Raw genomic sequence first — 18,521 nt, 5'->3', positions numbered from 1 at the left:
TTTAAAATGAATGCAGTCTTTGAAAAACGTCTCATATAGAGGTCAAAACCTCGCAACGAAATCAATTAATATGGAACGTTTTTAATCAATAAGAACGGGACATTTCAGTTGGTATCCGAGCGTTGGTCTTAGAGAACCAGAATTTTGCATTAGTGTGTCTTATCGAGTTTGTTAGGATGCATTAGTGAGTCTGGACTTCGACCGTGTTTAGTTGAAAAATGATTGCTTAACAAATTTTGTTGAAAACTATATGTTTTTAACATGTGAATATTATGTGATATATTAATCTCTTAACGCGTTTGATATTATGTGATAGATGTCTACCTCTAGAACAAGTCCCATTGACTCACCTAATAATAATGAAGAGTCAAATGTAAATTGGAATGATTCGTGGACTGATTCACAAGTTCCCGAAGAGGAACCGGAAGAAGAGTCGGAACCGGAAGAAGAATCGGAACCGGAAGAAGAATCGGAACCGGATGAAGAAATAGAACCGGTGGGGGAAATAATAAAACGGTTAAGTAAAAGAAAATCCTCAACCAACCGACCAAGGTTAATTATGGTCAATGGTGTTTCCGCCAAGGAAGCAAAATATTGGGAGGATTACCAATTCTCCGATGAATCGGATTCCGACGAGAATTCCGATGATGTTATAGAAATTACCCCAACTGAATTTAAAAAGGCAAAAGAAAATAATAAGGGAAAGGGCATAAAAATAGAGAAATCTAATTCCAACCCCGTTGAACTTTATATGTATCGTCAACCCCCAAAGTCCTTAAGTTGTAACAATGACCCGGGAACCTCTAAACCACCAGGTTTTTCTAAACCAATGTGGAAAATTACGGCTCGTATTAGGGGAACATCATATATCCCTAGAAACCTGGCAAAACGAACCAAAACCGAAGAAGAAGAAACGAGCGAGTCGGAATAAGATAGTTGTATTCGTGTGGTGTAATATATGTAATATAGTGTGCTTATGCTTTATGATATATGTAAAAATTGCTTGTATTAATAAGTATTTTTTTATGAATCTAACTCTTGTCTATTTTACAGTATAAAAACACAAAATGGATAGACAACCCAATATTTTAAGAGACCTACCTGGAGACATGATTGATGAAATCTTGTCCAGAGTCGGTCAGAATTCTTCGGCACAACTATTTAAGGCGAGATCAGTTTGTAAGACATTCGAAGAACGTTCCAAGAATGCCTTGGTTTATAAAAGGCTTTCGTTCGGAAGATGGGGGATATCACATTGGGAAATCCATAAGTTACGATGTGTTTACTTTGACGCATATATTGCGGGGAACCCAAATGCTATTTTACGCAACGGGTTAAGAAATTATTTTGACTCAGTATATCCGAATATAGGACTTCGTGATTTAGAAAAAGCGGCTAACATGCAACATAAAGAAGCATGTTATGCTTACGGGTTAGTAATGTTCGCTTCTCACCAAAGTGAGAACAAGAACATCGGGCTACAACTATTAAACAAAACGTTCCCATAAGTGACGGAGTCGGTAATTGGGGTAAGAAATGAGGTTTTTAGATTGTTACGGGACTGTTAGTCATTACGTAACCCTCGTCCCTTTGACGACGTTACAACACGCTATCTTATCAATGGCCATAACGGTTATGTTCCACAAGACCAAGGATGGGAAGTAATCCTAGTAAAACCAGAATGCATGACTTGTTTCTGGACGTATGAATTACGTGTCTTTATTGCCTTTGCTGAACGACTTGTGTACTAGCTAGAATTATCTTCACAACCATCTTGTATCAAATTTATTGTGTGCTATATTTCATGCTATATGTAAAATAAGCGGTATTGTAAGTTTGTAAAATATTGTGTAAAAGTTTGAACGCGAAATATTATTATAATCAGTTTTTCATATAGAATTGTAGTAGTTGAATTGTATATTAGCTACTAAGTATGAACTTAACGGGTAGGTACTACCCGAATTTAAACTTATAAAACGCTAATATGAAGAAAAAGCTTTTATAAATGAGTTCATATTATGCTACGAAATACTATTAACTACTCTTAATATTCTGTATGATTAACTTGTTCCATTTGACTATTTTGAAGGAAATGGCACCGACTACTCGACACACCGTGAATATGAATGAAGAAGAATTCCGTACTTTTCTAGCTTCAAACATAGCCGCAGTACAGGCTGCGCTACATACCAACAATAACCTTGGATCTAGCAGTACAGGAAATCGTGTAGGATGCACCTACAAAGAATTCACTGCCTGCAAACCTTTGGAATTTGATGGAACCGAAGGACCGATTGGATTGAAACGATGGACCGAGAAGGTCGAATCGGTGTTTTCCATAAGTAAGTGTACTGAATAGGACAAAGTGAAGTACGCTACGCATACCTTCACAGGTTCTGCGTTAACATGGTGGAATACCTATCTAGAGCAAGTGGGATAAGACGATGCGTACGCACTACCGTGGTCAGCATTCAAGCACTTGATGAACGAGAAGTACCGTCCCAGAACCGAGGTCAACAAGCTCAAGACAGAACTTAGAGGGTTACGAACCCAAGGATTTAATATTACCACGTACGAAAGACAATTCACAGAATTGTGCCTATTGTGTCCGGGAGCATTCGAAGATGAGGAAGAGAAGATCGACGCGTTTGTGAAAGGATTACCGGAAAGAATCCAAGAAGATATAAGTTCACACGAGCCTGCCTCCATACAACAGGCATGTAGAATGGCTCACAAACTAGTGAACCAGATTGAAGAAAGAATTAAAGAACAGACTGCTGAAGAGGCCAATGTGAAGCAAGTCAAAAGAAAGTGGGAGGAAAACGGTGATAAGAATCACCAATACAGCAACAACAGCAATTATAACAGTAATCGCAACAACTATCCTAACAATCGCAACATCAATCGCAACTACAACAAACGGCCCAACAACAACAACAACAACAGCAACCACAACAATCATCTTAACAACAATAATAACCGCAACAACAACAACAATCAGAAGCCGCTATGCCAAAGGTGTGAAAAGTATCACTCGGAGTTCTGCACCAAATTTTGCAACAAGTGTAAAAGAAATGGTCATAGCTCGGCGAAGTGTGATGTCTACGGACCAGGGGTTAACAGAACGAAAGGAACAAATGGTGTCGGAACGAGTAATGGCGGAGCAAGTAGTGTCAGAGCAAGTTATGCCAATGTAGTTTGTTATAAATGTGGAAAACCGGGCCACATTATTAGAAATTGCCCGAACCAGGAGAACACGAATGGACAGGGCCGCGGAAGAGTTTTCAATATTAATGCGGCAGAGGCACAAGAAGACCCGGAGCTTGTTACGGGTACGTTTCTTATTGACAATAAATCTGCTTACGTTTTATTTGATTCGGGTGCGGATAGAAGCTATATGAGTAGAGATTTTTGTGCTAAATTAAGTTGTCCATTGACGCCTTTGGATAGTAAATTTTTACTCGAATTAGCAAATGGTAAATTAATTTCAGCAGATAATATATGTCAGAATCGAGAAATTAAACTGGTTAGCGAAACATTTAAGATTGATTTGATACCAGTAGAGTTAGGGAGTTTTGATGTGATAATCGGTATGGACTGGTTGAAAGAAGTGAAAGCAGAGATCGTTTGTTACAAAAATGCAATTCGCATTATACGAGAAAAAGGAAAACCCTTAATGGTGTACGGAGAAAAGGGCAACACGAAGCTACATCTTATTAGTAATTTGAAGGCACAAAAACTAATAAGAAAAGGTTGCTATGCTGTTCTAGCACACGTCGAGAAAGTACAAACTGAAGAAAAGAGCATCAATGATGTTCCCATCGCAAAAGAATTTCCCGATGTATTTCCGAAAGAATTACCGGGATTACCCCCACATCGATCCATTGAATTTCAAATAGATCTTGTACCAGGAGCTGCACCAATAGCTCGTGCTCCTTACAGACTAGCACCCAGCGAGATGAAAGAACTGCAAAGCCAATTACAAGAACTTTTAGAGCGTGGTTTCATTCGACCAAGCACATCACCGTGGGGAGCTCCTGTTTTGTTTGTCAAGAAGAAGGATGGTACATTCAGGTTGTGTATCGACTACCGAGAGTTGAACAAACTTACCATCAAGAACCGCTACCCACTACCGAGAATCGACGACTTATTTGATCAACTACAAGGCTCGTCTGTTTATTCAAAGATTGACTTACGTTCCGGGTATCATCAAATGCGGGTGAAAGAAGATGATATTCGAAAGACTGCTTTCAGAACACGTTACGGTCATTACGAGTTTATGGTCATGCCGTTTGGTTTAACTAATGCACCAGCTGTGTTCATGGACCTTATGAACCGAGTGTGTGGGCCATACCTTGACAAGTTTGTCATTGTTTTCATTGATGACATACTTATTTACTCAAAGAATGACCAAGAACACGGTGAACATTTGAGAAAGGTGTTAGAAGTATTGAGGAAGGAAGAATTGTACGCTAAATTTTCAAAGTGTGCATTTTGGTTGGAAGAAGTTCAATTCCTCGGTCACATAGTGAACAAAGAAGGTATTAAGGTGGATCCGGCAAAGATAGAAACTGTTGAAAAGTGGGAAACCCCGAAAACTCCGAAACACATACGCCAGTTTTTAGGACTAGCTGGTTACTACAGAAGGTTCATCCAAGACTTTTCCAGAATAGCAAAACCCTTGACTGCATTAACGCATAAAGGGAAGAAATTTGAATGGAATGATGAACAAGAGAAAGCGTTTCAGTTATTGAAGAAAAAGCTAACTACGGCACCTATATTGTCATTGCCTGAAGGGAATGATGATTTTGTGATTTATTGTGACGCATCAAAGCAAGGTCTTGGTTGTGTATTAATGCAACGAACGAAGGTGATTGCTTATGCGTCTAGACAATTGAAGATTCACGAACAAAATTATACGACGCATGATTTGGAATTAGGCGCGGTTATTTTTGCATTAAAGACTTGGAGGCACTACTTATATGGGGTCAAAAGTATTATATATACCGACCACAAAAGTCTTCAACACATATTTAATCAGAAACAACTGAATATGAGGCAGCGTAGGTGGATTGAATTATTGAATGATTACGACTTTGAGATTCGTTACCACCCGGGGAAGGCAAATGTGGTAGCCGATGCCTTGAGCAGGAAGGACAGAGAACCCATTCGAGTAAAATCTATGAATATAATGATTCATAATAACCTTACTACTCAAATAAAGGAGGCGCAACAAGGAGTTTTAAAAGAGGGAAATTTAAAGGATGAAATACCCAAAGGATCGGAGAAGCATCTTAATATTCGGGAAGACGGAACCCGGTATAGGGCTGAAAGGATTTGGGTACCAAAATTTGGAGATATGAGAGAAATGGTACTTAGAGAAGCTCATAAAACCAGATACTCAATACATCCTGGAACGGGGAAGATGTACAAGGATCTCAAGAAACATTTTTGGTGGCCGGGTATGAAAGCCGATGTTGCTAAATACGTAGGAGAATGTTTGACGTGTTCTAAGGTCAAAGCTGAGCATCAGAAACCATCAGGTCTACTTCAACAACCCGAAATCCCAGAATGGAAATGGGAAAACATTACCATGGATTTCATCACTAAATTGCCAAGGACTGCAAGTGGTTTTGATACTATTTGGGTAATAGTTGATCGTCTCACCAAATCAGCACACTTCCTGCCAATAAGAGAAGATGACAAGATGGAGAAGTTAGCATGACTGTATTTGAAGGAAGTCGTCTCCAGACATGGAATATCAATCTCTATTATCTCTGATAGGGATGGTAGATTTATTTCAAGATTCTGGCAGACATTACAGCAAGCAATAGGAACTCATCTAGACATGAGTACTGCCTATCATCCACAAACTGATGGGCAGAGCGAAAGGACGATACAAACGTTTGAAGACATGCTACGAGCATGTGTTATTGATTTCGGAAATAGTTGGGATCGACATCTACCGTTAGCAGAATTTTCCTACAACAACAGCTACCATTCAAGCATTGAGATGGCGCCGTTTAAAGTACTTTATGGTAGAAAGTGCAGGTCTCTGATTTGTTGGAGTGAAGTGGGGGATAGACAGATTACGGGTCCGGAGATTATACAAGAAACTACCGAGAAGATCATCCAAATTCAACAACGGTTGAAAATCGCCCAAAGTCGACAAAAGAGCTACGCTGACATTAAAAGAAAAGATATAGAATTTGAAATTGGAGAGATGGTCATGCTTAAAGTTGCACCTTGGAAAGGCGTTGTTCGATTTGGTAAACGAGGGAAATTAAATCCAAGGTATATTGGACCATTCAAGATTATTGATCGTGTCGGACCAGTAGCTTACCGACTTGAGTTACCTCAACAACTCGTGGCTGTACATAACACTTTCCACGTCTCGAATTTGAAGAAATGTTTTGCTAAAGAAGATCTCACTATTCCGTTAGATGAAATCCAAATCAACGAAAAACTCCAATTCATCGAAGAACCCGTCGAAATAATGGATCGTGAGGTTAAACGACTTAAGCAAAACAAGATACCAATTGTTAAGGTTCGATGGAATGCTCGTAGAGGACCCGAGTTCACCTGGGAGCGTGAAGATCAGATGAAGAAGAAATACCCGCATCTATTTCCAGAAGATTCGTCAACACCTTCAACAGCTTAAAATTTCGGGACGAAATTTATTTAACGGGTAGGTACTGTAGTGACCCGAACTTTTCCATGTTTATATATATTAATTGAGATTGATATTTACATGATTAAATGTTTCCAACATGTTAAGCAATCAAACTTGTTAAGACTTGATTAATTGAAATAGGTTTCATATAGACAATTGACCACCCAAGTTGACCGGTGATTCACGAACGTTAAAACTTGTAAAAACTATATGATGACATATATATGGATATATATATAGTTAACATGATATTATGATAAGTAAACCTATCATTAAGTATATTAACAATGAACTACATATGTAAAAACAAGACTATTAACTTAATGATTTTTAAACGAGACATATATGTAACGATTATCGTTGTAAAGACATTTAATGTATATATATCATATTAAGAGATATTCATACATGATAATATCATGATAATATAATAATTTAAAATCTCATTTGATATTATAAACATTGGGTTAACAACATTTAACAAGATCGTTAACCTAAAGGTTTCAAAACAACACTTACATGTAACGACTAACGATGACTTAACGACTCAGTTAAAATGTATATACATGTAGTGTTTTAATATGTATTTATACACTTTTGAAAGACTTCAATACACTTATCAAAATACTTCTACTTAACAAAAATGCTTACAATTACATCCTCGTTCAGTTTCATCAACAATTCTACTCGTATGCACCCGTATTCGTACTCGTACAATACACAGCTTTTAGATGTATGTACTATTGGTCTATACACTCCAATGATCAGCTCTTAGCAGCCCATGTGAGTCACCTAACACATGTGGGAACCATCATTTGGCAACTAGCATGAAATATCTCATAAAATTACAAAAATATGAGTAATCATTCATGACTTATTTACATGAAAACAAAATTACATATCCTTTATATCTAATCCATACACCAACGACCAAAAACACCTACAAACACTTTCATTCTTCAATTTTCTTCATCTAATTGATCTCTCTCAAGTTCTATCTTCAAGTTCTAAGTGTTCTTCATAAATTCCAAAAGTTCTAGTTTCATAAAATCAAGAATACTTTCAAGTTTGCTAGCTCACTTCCAATCTTGTAAGGTGATCATCCAACCTCAAGAAATCTTTGTTTCTTACAGTAGGTTATCATTCTAATACAAGGTAATAATCATATTCAAACTTTGGTTCAATTTCTATAACTATAACAATCTTATTTCAAGTGATGATCTTACTTGAACTTGTTTTCGTGTCATGATTCTGCTTCAAGAACTTCGAGCCATCCAGGGATCCGTTGAAGCTAAATCCATTTTTCTCTTTTCCAGTAGGTTTATCCAAGGAACTTAAGGTAGTAATGATGTTCATAACATCATTCGATTCATATATATAAAACTATCTTATTCGAAGGTTTAAACTCGTAATCACTAGAACATAGTTTAGTTAATTCTAAACTTGTTCGCAAACAAAAGTTAATCCTTCTAACTTGACTTTTAAAATTAACTAAACACATGTTCTATATCTATATTATATGCTAACTTAATGATTTAAAACCTGGAAACACAAAAAATACCGTAAAACTGGATTTACGCCGTCGTAGTAACACCGCGGGCTGTTTTGGGTTAATTAATTAAAAACTATGATAAACTTTGATTTAAAAGTTGTTATTCTGAGAAAATTATTTTTATTATGAACATGAAACTATATCCAAAAATTATGGTTAAACTCAAAGTGGAAGTATGTTTTCTAAAATGGTCATCTAGACGTCGTTCTTTCGACTGAAATGACTACCTTTACAAAAACGACTTGTAACTTATTTTTTCGACTATAAACCTATACTTTTCTGTTTAGATTCATAAAATAGAGTTCAATATGAAACCATAGCAAATTGATTCACTCAAAACGGATTTAAAATGAAGAAGTTATGGGTAAAACAAGATTGGATAATTTTTCTCATTTTAGCTACGTGAAAATTGGTAACAAATCTATTCCAACCATAACTTAATCAACTTGTATTGTATATTATGTAATCTTGAGATACCATAGACACGTATACAATGTTTCGACCTATCATGTCGACACATCTATATATATTTCGGAACAACCATAGACACTCTATATGTGAATGTTGGAGTTAGCTATACAGGGTTGAGGTTGATTCCAAAATATATATAGTTTGAGTTGTGATCAATACTGAGATACGTATACACTGGGTCGTGGATTGATTCAAGATAATATTTATTGATTTATTTCTGTACATCTAACTGTGGACAACTAGTTGTAGGTTACTAACGAGGACAGCTGACTTAATAAACTTAAAACATCAAAATATATTAAAAGTGTTGTAAATATATTTTGAACATACTTTGATATATATGTATATATTGTTATAGGTTCGTGAATCAACCAGTGGCCAAGTCTTACTTCCCGACGAAGTAAAAATCTGTGAAAGTGAGTTATAGTCCCACTTTTAAAATCTAATATTTTTGGGATGAGAATACATGCAGGTTTTATAAATGATTTACAAAATAGACACAAGTACGTGAAACTACATTCTATGGTTGAATTATCGAAATCGAATATGCCCCTTTTTATTAAGTCTGGTAATCTAAGAATTAGGGAACAGACACCCTAATTGACGCGAATCCTAAATATAGATCTATCGGGCCCAACAAGCCCCATCCAAAGTACCGGATGCTTTAGTACTTCAAAATTTATATCATATCCGAAGGGTGTCCCGGAATGATGGGGATATTCTTATATATGCATTTTGTTAATGTCGGTTACCAGGTGTTCACCATATGAATGATTTTTATCTCTATGTATGGGATGTGTATTGAAATATGAAATCTTGTGGTCTATTATTATGATTTGATATATATAGGTTAAACCTATAACTCACCAACATTTTTGTTGACGTTTTAAGTATGTTTATTCTCAGGTGATTATTAAGAGCTTCCGCTGTCGCATACTTAAATAAGGACGAGATTTGGAGTCCATGCTTGTATGATATTGTGTAAAAACTGCATTCAAGAAACTTATTTTGTTGTAACATATTTGTATTGTAAACCATTATGTAATGGTCGTGTGTAAACAGGATATTTTAGATTATCATTATTTGATAATCTACATAAAGCTTTTTAAACCTTTATTAATGAAATAAAGGTTATGGTTTGTTTTAAAATGAATGCAGTCTTTGAAAAACGTCTCATATAGAGGTCAAAACCTCGCAACGACATCAATTAATATGGAACGTTTTTAATCAATAAGAACGGGACATTTCATCTAAGACCAACGCTCGAATACCAACTGAAATGTCCCGTTCTTATTGATTAAAAACGTTCCATATTAATTGATTTCGTTGCGAGGTTTTGACCTCTATATGAGACGTTTTTCAAAGACTGCATTCATTTTTAAAACAAACCATAACCTTTATTTCATAAATAAAGGTTTAAAAAGCTTTACGTAGATTATCAAATAATGATAATCTAAAATATCATGTTTACACACGACCATTACATAATGGTTTACAATACAAATATGTTACATCGAAATCAGTTTCTTGAATGTAGTTTTTACACAATATCATACAAATATGGACTCCAAATCTTGTCCTTATTTAAGTATGCGACAGCGAAAGCTCTTAATAATCACCTGAGAATAAACATGCTTAAAACATCAACAAAAATATTGGTGAGTTATAGGTTTAACCTATATATATCAAATCGTAACAATAGACCACAAGATTTCATATTTCAATACACATCCCATACATAGAGATAAAAATCATTCATATGGTGAACACCTGGTAACCGACATTAACAAGATGCATATTTAAGAATATCCCCATCATTCCGGGACACCCTTCGGATATGATATAAATTTCGAAGTACTAAAGTATCCGGTACTTTGGATGGGGTTTGTTAGGCCCAATAGATCTATCTTTAGAATTCGCGTCAATTAGGGTGTCTGTTCCCTAATTCTTATATTACCAGACTTAATAAAAAGGGGCATATTCGATTTTGATAATTCAACCATTGAATGTAATTTCACGTACTTGTGTCTATTTTGTAAATCATTTATAAAACCTGCATGTATTCTCATCCCAAAAATATTAGATTTTAAAAGTGGGACTATAACTCACTTTTACAGATTTTTACTTCGTCGGGAAGTAAGACTTGGCCACTGGTTGATTCACGAACCTATAACAATATATACATATATATCAAAGTATGTTCAAAATATATTTACAACACTTTTAATATATTTTGATGTTTTAAGTTTATTAAGTCAGCTGTCCTCGTTAGTAACCTACAACTAGTTGTCCACAGTTACATGTACAGAAATAAATCGATAAATATTATCTTGAATCAATCCACGACCCAGTGTATACGTATCTCAGTATTGATCACAACTCAAACTATATATATTTTAGAATCAACCTCAACCCTGTATAGCTAACTCCAACATTCACATATAGAGTGTCTATGGTTGTTCCGAAATATATATAGATGTGTCGACATGATAGGTCGAAACATTGTATACGTGTCTATGGTATCTCAAGATTACATAATATATAATACAAGTTAATTAAGTTATAGTTGGAATAGATTTGTTACCAATTTTCACGTAGCTAAAATGAGAAAAATTATCCAATCTTGTTTTACCCATAACTTCTTCATTTTAAATCCGTTTTGAGTGAATCAAATTGCTATGGTTTCATATTGAACTCTATTTTATGAATATAAACATAAAAAGTATAGGTTTATAGTCGGAAAAATAAGTTACAAGTTGTTTTTGTAAAGGTAGTCATTTCAGTCGAAAGAACGACGTCTAGATGACCATTTTAGAAAACATACTTCCACTTTGAGTTTAACCATAATTTTTGGATATAGTTTCATGTTCATAATAAAAATCTTTTTCCTAGAATAACAACTTTTAAATCAAAGTTTATCATAGTTTTTAATTAACTAACCCAAAACAGCCCGCGGTGTTACTACGACGGCGTAAATTCGGTTTTACGGTGTTTTTCGTGTTTCCAGGTTTTAAATCATTAAGTTAGCATATCATATAGATATAGAACATGTGTTTAGTTGATTTTAAAAGTCAAGTTAGAAGGATTAACTTTTATTTGCGAACAAGTTTAGAATTAACTAAACTATGTTCTAGTGATTACAAGTTTAAACCTTCGAATAAGATAGCTTTATATGTATGAATCGAATGATGTTATGAACATCATTACTACCTCAAGTTCCTTGGATAAACCTACTGGAAATGAGAAAAATAGATCTAGCTTTAAAGGATCCTTGGATAGCTTGAAAGTTCTTGAAGCAGAATCATGACTCGAAAACAATTTCAAGTAGGATTTCCACTCGAAATAAGATTGTTATAATTATAGAAATTGAATTAAAGTTTGAATATGATTATTACCTTGTATTATAAAGATAATCTACTGTAAGTAACAAAGGTTTCTTGATCTTGGATGATTACTTGGAATGGATTTAGAAAACTTGGAAGTAAACTTGCAATCTTGGAAGTATTCTTGATTTTATGAAACTAGAACTTTTGGAATTTATGAAGAACACTTAGAACTTGAAGATAGAACTTGAGAGAGATCAATTAGATGAATAAAATTGAAGAATGAAAGTGTTTGTAGGTGTTTTTGGTCGTTGGTGTATGGATTAGATATAAAGGATATGTAATTTTGTTTTCATGTAAATAAGTCATGAATGATTACTCATATTTTTGTAATTTTATGAGATATTTCATGCTAGTTGCCAAATGATGGTTCCCACATGTGTTAGGTGACTCACATGGGCTGCTAAGAGCTGATCATTGGAGTGTATATACCAATAGTACATACATCTAAAAGCTGTGTATTGTACGAGTACAAATACGGGTGCATACGAGTAGAATTGTTGATGAAACTGAACGAGGATGTAATTTTAAGCATTTTTGTTAAGTAGAAGTATTTTGATAAGTGTATTGAAGTCTTTCAAAAGTGTATGAATACATATTAAAATACTACATGTATATACATTTTAACTGAGTCGTTAAGTCATCGTTAGTCGTTACATGTAAGTGTTGTTTTGAAACCTTTAGGTTAATGATCTTGTTAAGTGTTGTTAACCCAATGTTTATAATATCAAATGAGATTTTAAATTATTATATTATCATGATATTATGATGTATTAATATCTCTTAATATGATATATATACATTAAATGTCGTTACAACGATAATCGTTACATATATGTCTCGTTTCAAAATCATTAAGTTAGTAGTCTTGTTTTTACATATGTAGTTCATTGTTAATATACTTAATGATATGTTTACTTATCATAATATCATGTTAACTATATATATATCCATATATATGTCATCATATAGTACAAGTTTTAACGTTCGTGAATCACCGGTCAACTTGGGTGGTCAATTGTCTATATGAAACCTATTTCAATTAATCAAGTCTTAACAAGTTTGATTGCTTAACATGTTGGAAACACTTAATCATGTAAATAACAATTTCATTTAATATATATATATATAAACATGGAAAAGTTCGGGTCACTACAATTCATGACATATTTCAAAAGACGTTGCATTCAAGTCGTTGAGTTCAATAAATATTATTATTAAGTAAATGACAGATTAGGTCATTTATAGTTGGATATTATGAAATGGTATGCATGCCTGTCAACTTTCATTGTAATGAAAGTTTGTCTTTTAAAAATGAATGCAATGTTTGTAAAATGTATCATATAGAGGTCAAATACCTCGCAATGTAACCATATGTTATTGTATTCGTTCTTATAGATTAGGACGGGTCATCTCAAACTTCATTCCCCAAATATTTAAACCCTTGTCTTCATCTTTGATGGAAGTATCTTCCCCATTGGAACCTTGTTACAACTCCATTGAGCTAGTTTGAGAACATTTTGACTAGTTGCACTAATCACAAATATACATCACTACATTCCAAACCTCATACCCATGTCTTCACCAACTTGTCTTTTCTTGATGGAAGTATCTTGCTCTTTGGAACATTGTTACATCTTAAATGAACTAGTTTGAATCTAGTTGGAACTTAATGATCCTTGTTACAACCTTGACTAGCTTGAACTAATTACATTTACATACATACAATGGTACTTAAAACTAATGGGAGAGCACCTCTTTAATTAGGACTTTAATGACCATTATTAGTATATTTAAATGACATTATGTAATAGTATATAAAGATATAACACTTGTGTGTGTAATCTTATTTCAAGTTAAATTGTCATTAAGGTGTTATTAGGTGTGATTAATCAAGATTAACATCTTTTGGTTAAAAACTCTTTTGAAAACAAAGAAGACAACTATTATAAGTGTGTTTAAAAAGGTTTTGTAAATTATAGATGACTCAAAGTGGTCTATCTTAAAGTGGATGAATTTGGTTACAGAGAAAACTACGGTCGCACCACGGTCTGCCGTGAGGTTGACCGCAGATGACAGTTTTGAGAAAAATGTGCAGTCGTTGGTACAGGGCATCCACGGTCAGACACACGGTCGACCGTTATGACAACCCGGAAATTTCTGACTAAATTTAAACCTAACTTTTATATGATTCCGACGATTCACGAACAATTTTGTGTAAATTTATATATATTAATTAAAAATGTTACGTGTTATAATAATTTCTATTATTTAAACGATTTTAAAATAAACTTTAAAATATATTTGATTTTGAAAAACTAAATATTAAATAAATATTTCAAATATATATTTCGAAATATATATATATATATATATATATATATATATATATATATATATATATATATATATATATATATATATATATATATATATATATATCAATGTAATGAATTAGTAAAAAGAAAATAATACTTATCATGTAGTAAATGTAATAATAATTAATAATAATAATAATAATAATAATAATAATAATAATAATAATAATAATAATAATAATAATAATAATAATAATAATAATAATAATAATAATAATAATAATAATAATAATAATAATAATAATAATAATAATAATAATAATAAAGAGACTAAAAAGAATCCTAAACAAATACATCCTTATGTTGACTAAAAATTAAAAAAAAAAGGAAAGTATAAACTAGTACATCCTTATGTTGACTAAAAATAAAATTATAAACTAGTATACATATAGTCAATTTTGGTACATAAAGTATGTATTTTTATATTGAAATTTTAGGCTATAAATACTCATGAATGCAAGCATTAAACTTGCACCATTTCTCACACTTACAAAGTGTTTCTTTCTTTCTCTCCATTATCATCTTTGTTCTTACACTTCATTATTAGTATTCTTAATCAAGAATCAAATCACTAAAGGTAGTTATAAGCCTACTAAATTATAACATATTATTATTTATACATAAAATACTACGACGAAGTCATGAGCGGGTCATTTCAAAACGGGTTTTATGAGCGAGATAGAGCTAAGAAAAGTATGGGTTATAGCTATGGAGGTTATGGGTATTGTTCGTGAGGTCAACCTAGCATTTGTAATGTTCGTTACATCTGTGTACTTTTTCCTGCAATATTGAGTCACAATATTGATACGTGAGTGATGTTTCCATTTTCAATTATTATTATTATTATTATTATTATTATTATTATTATTATTATTATTACTATCATTATTATCACCAAGGTTATAATCAAGATAACGTGCACTATATATGAACCTCAACGCTACTTAAGGCCTAGGGTGATCCTTGGTACCATTATGGGACACTTGTGGATCTCGAATGCCAAACATAGATTTTGGTCAAGAGATCCTGGGCCAACCGGTAACAACTGATCATTCAAGTGACTTGTATGATAGCAACGAGATTTGAGATTGTCGTACAACGTCTTGTTAAAGATTATAACCCAAACTTTCTATAATTGGAAAGTTACTAAAAGTGGAAACTTTCCATAGATAGTAACCTTTCCGAAAATGGAATTTCTTTCAGAAAACCATTATCATTGGTATAGTTACCATACTTATGTCTATTAGACAACATCTGATCGTACATTCTATCTCTAGGTTGAGATCCCGGTCACTTATTTCCATTCATTTCATTCCTTTCAAGGAATACTTCAAATGCTATTTTGTGTGAGTTTTCATAGTTCCCTTTTTATCTATATTTTTGGGCTGAGAATACATGCACTACTTTTATAACTGTTTTTATGAAATGAATACAAATACTAAAACTGATTTTTCGTGAGTTTTCATAGTCCCCTTTTTAAACTGTTTTTGTGAGTTTTCATAGCTCCCTTTTTATATATTTTTGGGCTAAGAATACATGCACAACTTTTATAACTGTTTTACACGCTAGACACAAGTACCAACTTTAAACTATGCTATACCCGGCTATATCCGACTAAGTCCCTAACCGACAAGTATAAACACAACTTGTCTTTGGGGCAAACTATGAACAACTTTTGGATCTGCGTGATCTACTAATTGGTCCATGTGAGACAAGCTTATGAATAACTTTTGGATCTGCGTGATCTACTAATTGGACAAGTATAGACACAACTTGTCATTGGGGCAAACTTGAACGTTTAGTCTAAATATCACGAACTGGCATAACTTTTGGATCTGCGAGATCTACTTTATATATTAAATCTTGTGGTCTAACACTATTATTGAAATTATTATTTATGACAAACCTATGAACTCACTCAACCTAGTGTTGATTTTTTAAGCATATTTTATTCTCAGGTACTTAAGTATTGTTTTCGCTGTATATTTGATAATTGAAAGCAACATTTCAACGAGTCATTCATGGATGATTTTAAAGACTTGCATTTGCTAAACTAATGATAATTGCTTGCTATGCTTGGAGTCTTCAGCACATATCATATCAACTAAAGACATTTAATGCGTTGTTCATTATATACAATGTAACTTATTTATCTTCCGCTGCAAAACTTAATATAACGTCTCATATAGAGTCGTTCTCGTTTATACAACTATGATTTGATATAATTAGTCACAAATACCCCAGGCCCTATTTGGGGGTTTGTCACAGATTGGTATCAGAGCAGTGTTGTTGTAGAGAACCAGGATTGCATTTTATGTGTGCCTTATACAAATAGGTACCTTAGCAATGTAGGACTACAACTTTCCTTGACCATAGTGCCTTTAATTGTTGCCTTTAATTGATAAATGCTACACTATACTTTAGAAACTTTACTTATCTTAGAATGTCGAGCAAATCTAAGAACTCTGCTCACTCTCCTAAGTATTATCCAATTACGCCACCGCATTTAAATACGACACCAAGATTTCTGAAATTCTTGACATTCCTATGTCATTTATCATGATTTTGTGTATTACAAATGTATTGCATGAAATATTATCCATGATTTTGAAACTCCTATATTTGTTACTATTCATAATCAAAAGTATATAACTCCCTGTTATATATCACGTACCTATATGCCTTATGCCTTTATGTATCGGTTTGCAAACCAGAAAATGTCATTGGGTTATCACAGTATACGAATTGAAAGTCTTTAATCGAAAGATTTTTAGATTACATGCTTATCATTTTATGATCTCGACACGTCATACTGCCATTATTGGAGTATAGACAAATCATATCTTATCATATCTATCCCAATAGACTTTGTCTAACACTTTTCCTAAATTTCCTCCGTAAATCACGAAAATCTTTTTGCTATATATACGTATTCAAGGAGACGAATATATCATTCAGTATCCAACACTCATTTCATATCAAACCCTAATTCCAATCACATAATATGGATTACTCACTTGATTCCTCGAGCTCCAACGGCAGCGTAACCGAAACAAACGAACCAATTAGCCATCATCTATTTTGGATGAATTGGAGATGGGTTCGTAGTCGACTTAGTCAATGGAGAAGTGAAGAAGGTGATCCTTTTCACCCACTACATTGCCCTATTGGTGAAGAACCTGAAGCACTTACCGGCGAACCCGTTCGGAACACTATTTTCATCCTCATTTCTAGGATATCCCGCCACGAGTATATAATATCTAGAATTCTAGATCTTATTCATCCGCTTGTCCGAACCGCAAATCATCCCGAAATAATAGCAGAAGTCAACGAGCTTCGCGCTCGAGTGGTGACTCTGGAGAATATGGTGCGAATTCTACAAGCATCAGCAGCATAACCATCACCACCAGTACTATCAGCATCACCCAACAGCATCAGCTTCATCAACAACAACATCCGCATCCCACGCCTCAACATCGCACTCGGTACCTCGAACATCAACATCATACGCCCCATAGATACCAAGGAATATTAGTAATAACGAGTTAAGATGTATTGACTCATTCTTCCTGAAGAATTATATATGTATACTTTATATATATATATATATATATATATATATATATATATATATATATATATATATATATATATATATATATATATATATGATTTGGAACAATAATAAATCTTTTTGTACTAAGCTATTACGTGTGAATTTTAACTAGTATGTACTACTTGGTTAATTCATATCACTAATATGCTATAATGTACATCCTTCGTTAATGACTTAACAATCGTTAATCACTGCTTCAGCACAATAAACTCCATTTCATAATAAACTAAGTATTATTCAAATACATGTTTGATTTTACACTTCTGTTTTCGATGTACTCGAAACTTTCTAGAAAACATCATTCATGCCTTGTGAATTTCATAAGAATTTCATGAGCATCAACATCATATACCAAGGTATATCAATAACAATGAACGATGAAGTATTGATTCATAACTTCATTAGTGAAATATTCCGCGACAATTATGAAATCTCTAAGGTTTTGGAG

Source organism: Rutidosis leptorrhynchoides, chromosome 6, assembly GCF_046630445.1.
Source record: "Rutidosis leptorrhynchoides isolate AG116_Rl617_1_P2 chromosome 6, CSIRO_AGI_Rlap_v1, whole genome shotgun sequence".
Taxonomy (NCBI): Eukaryota; Viridiplantae; Streptophyta; class Magnoliopsida; order Asterales; family Asteraceae; genus Rutidosis; species Rutidosis leptorrhynchoides.
The sequence above is the reverse complement of the archived record's forward strand: the minus strand, read 5'-3'. Positions refer to the sequence as shown.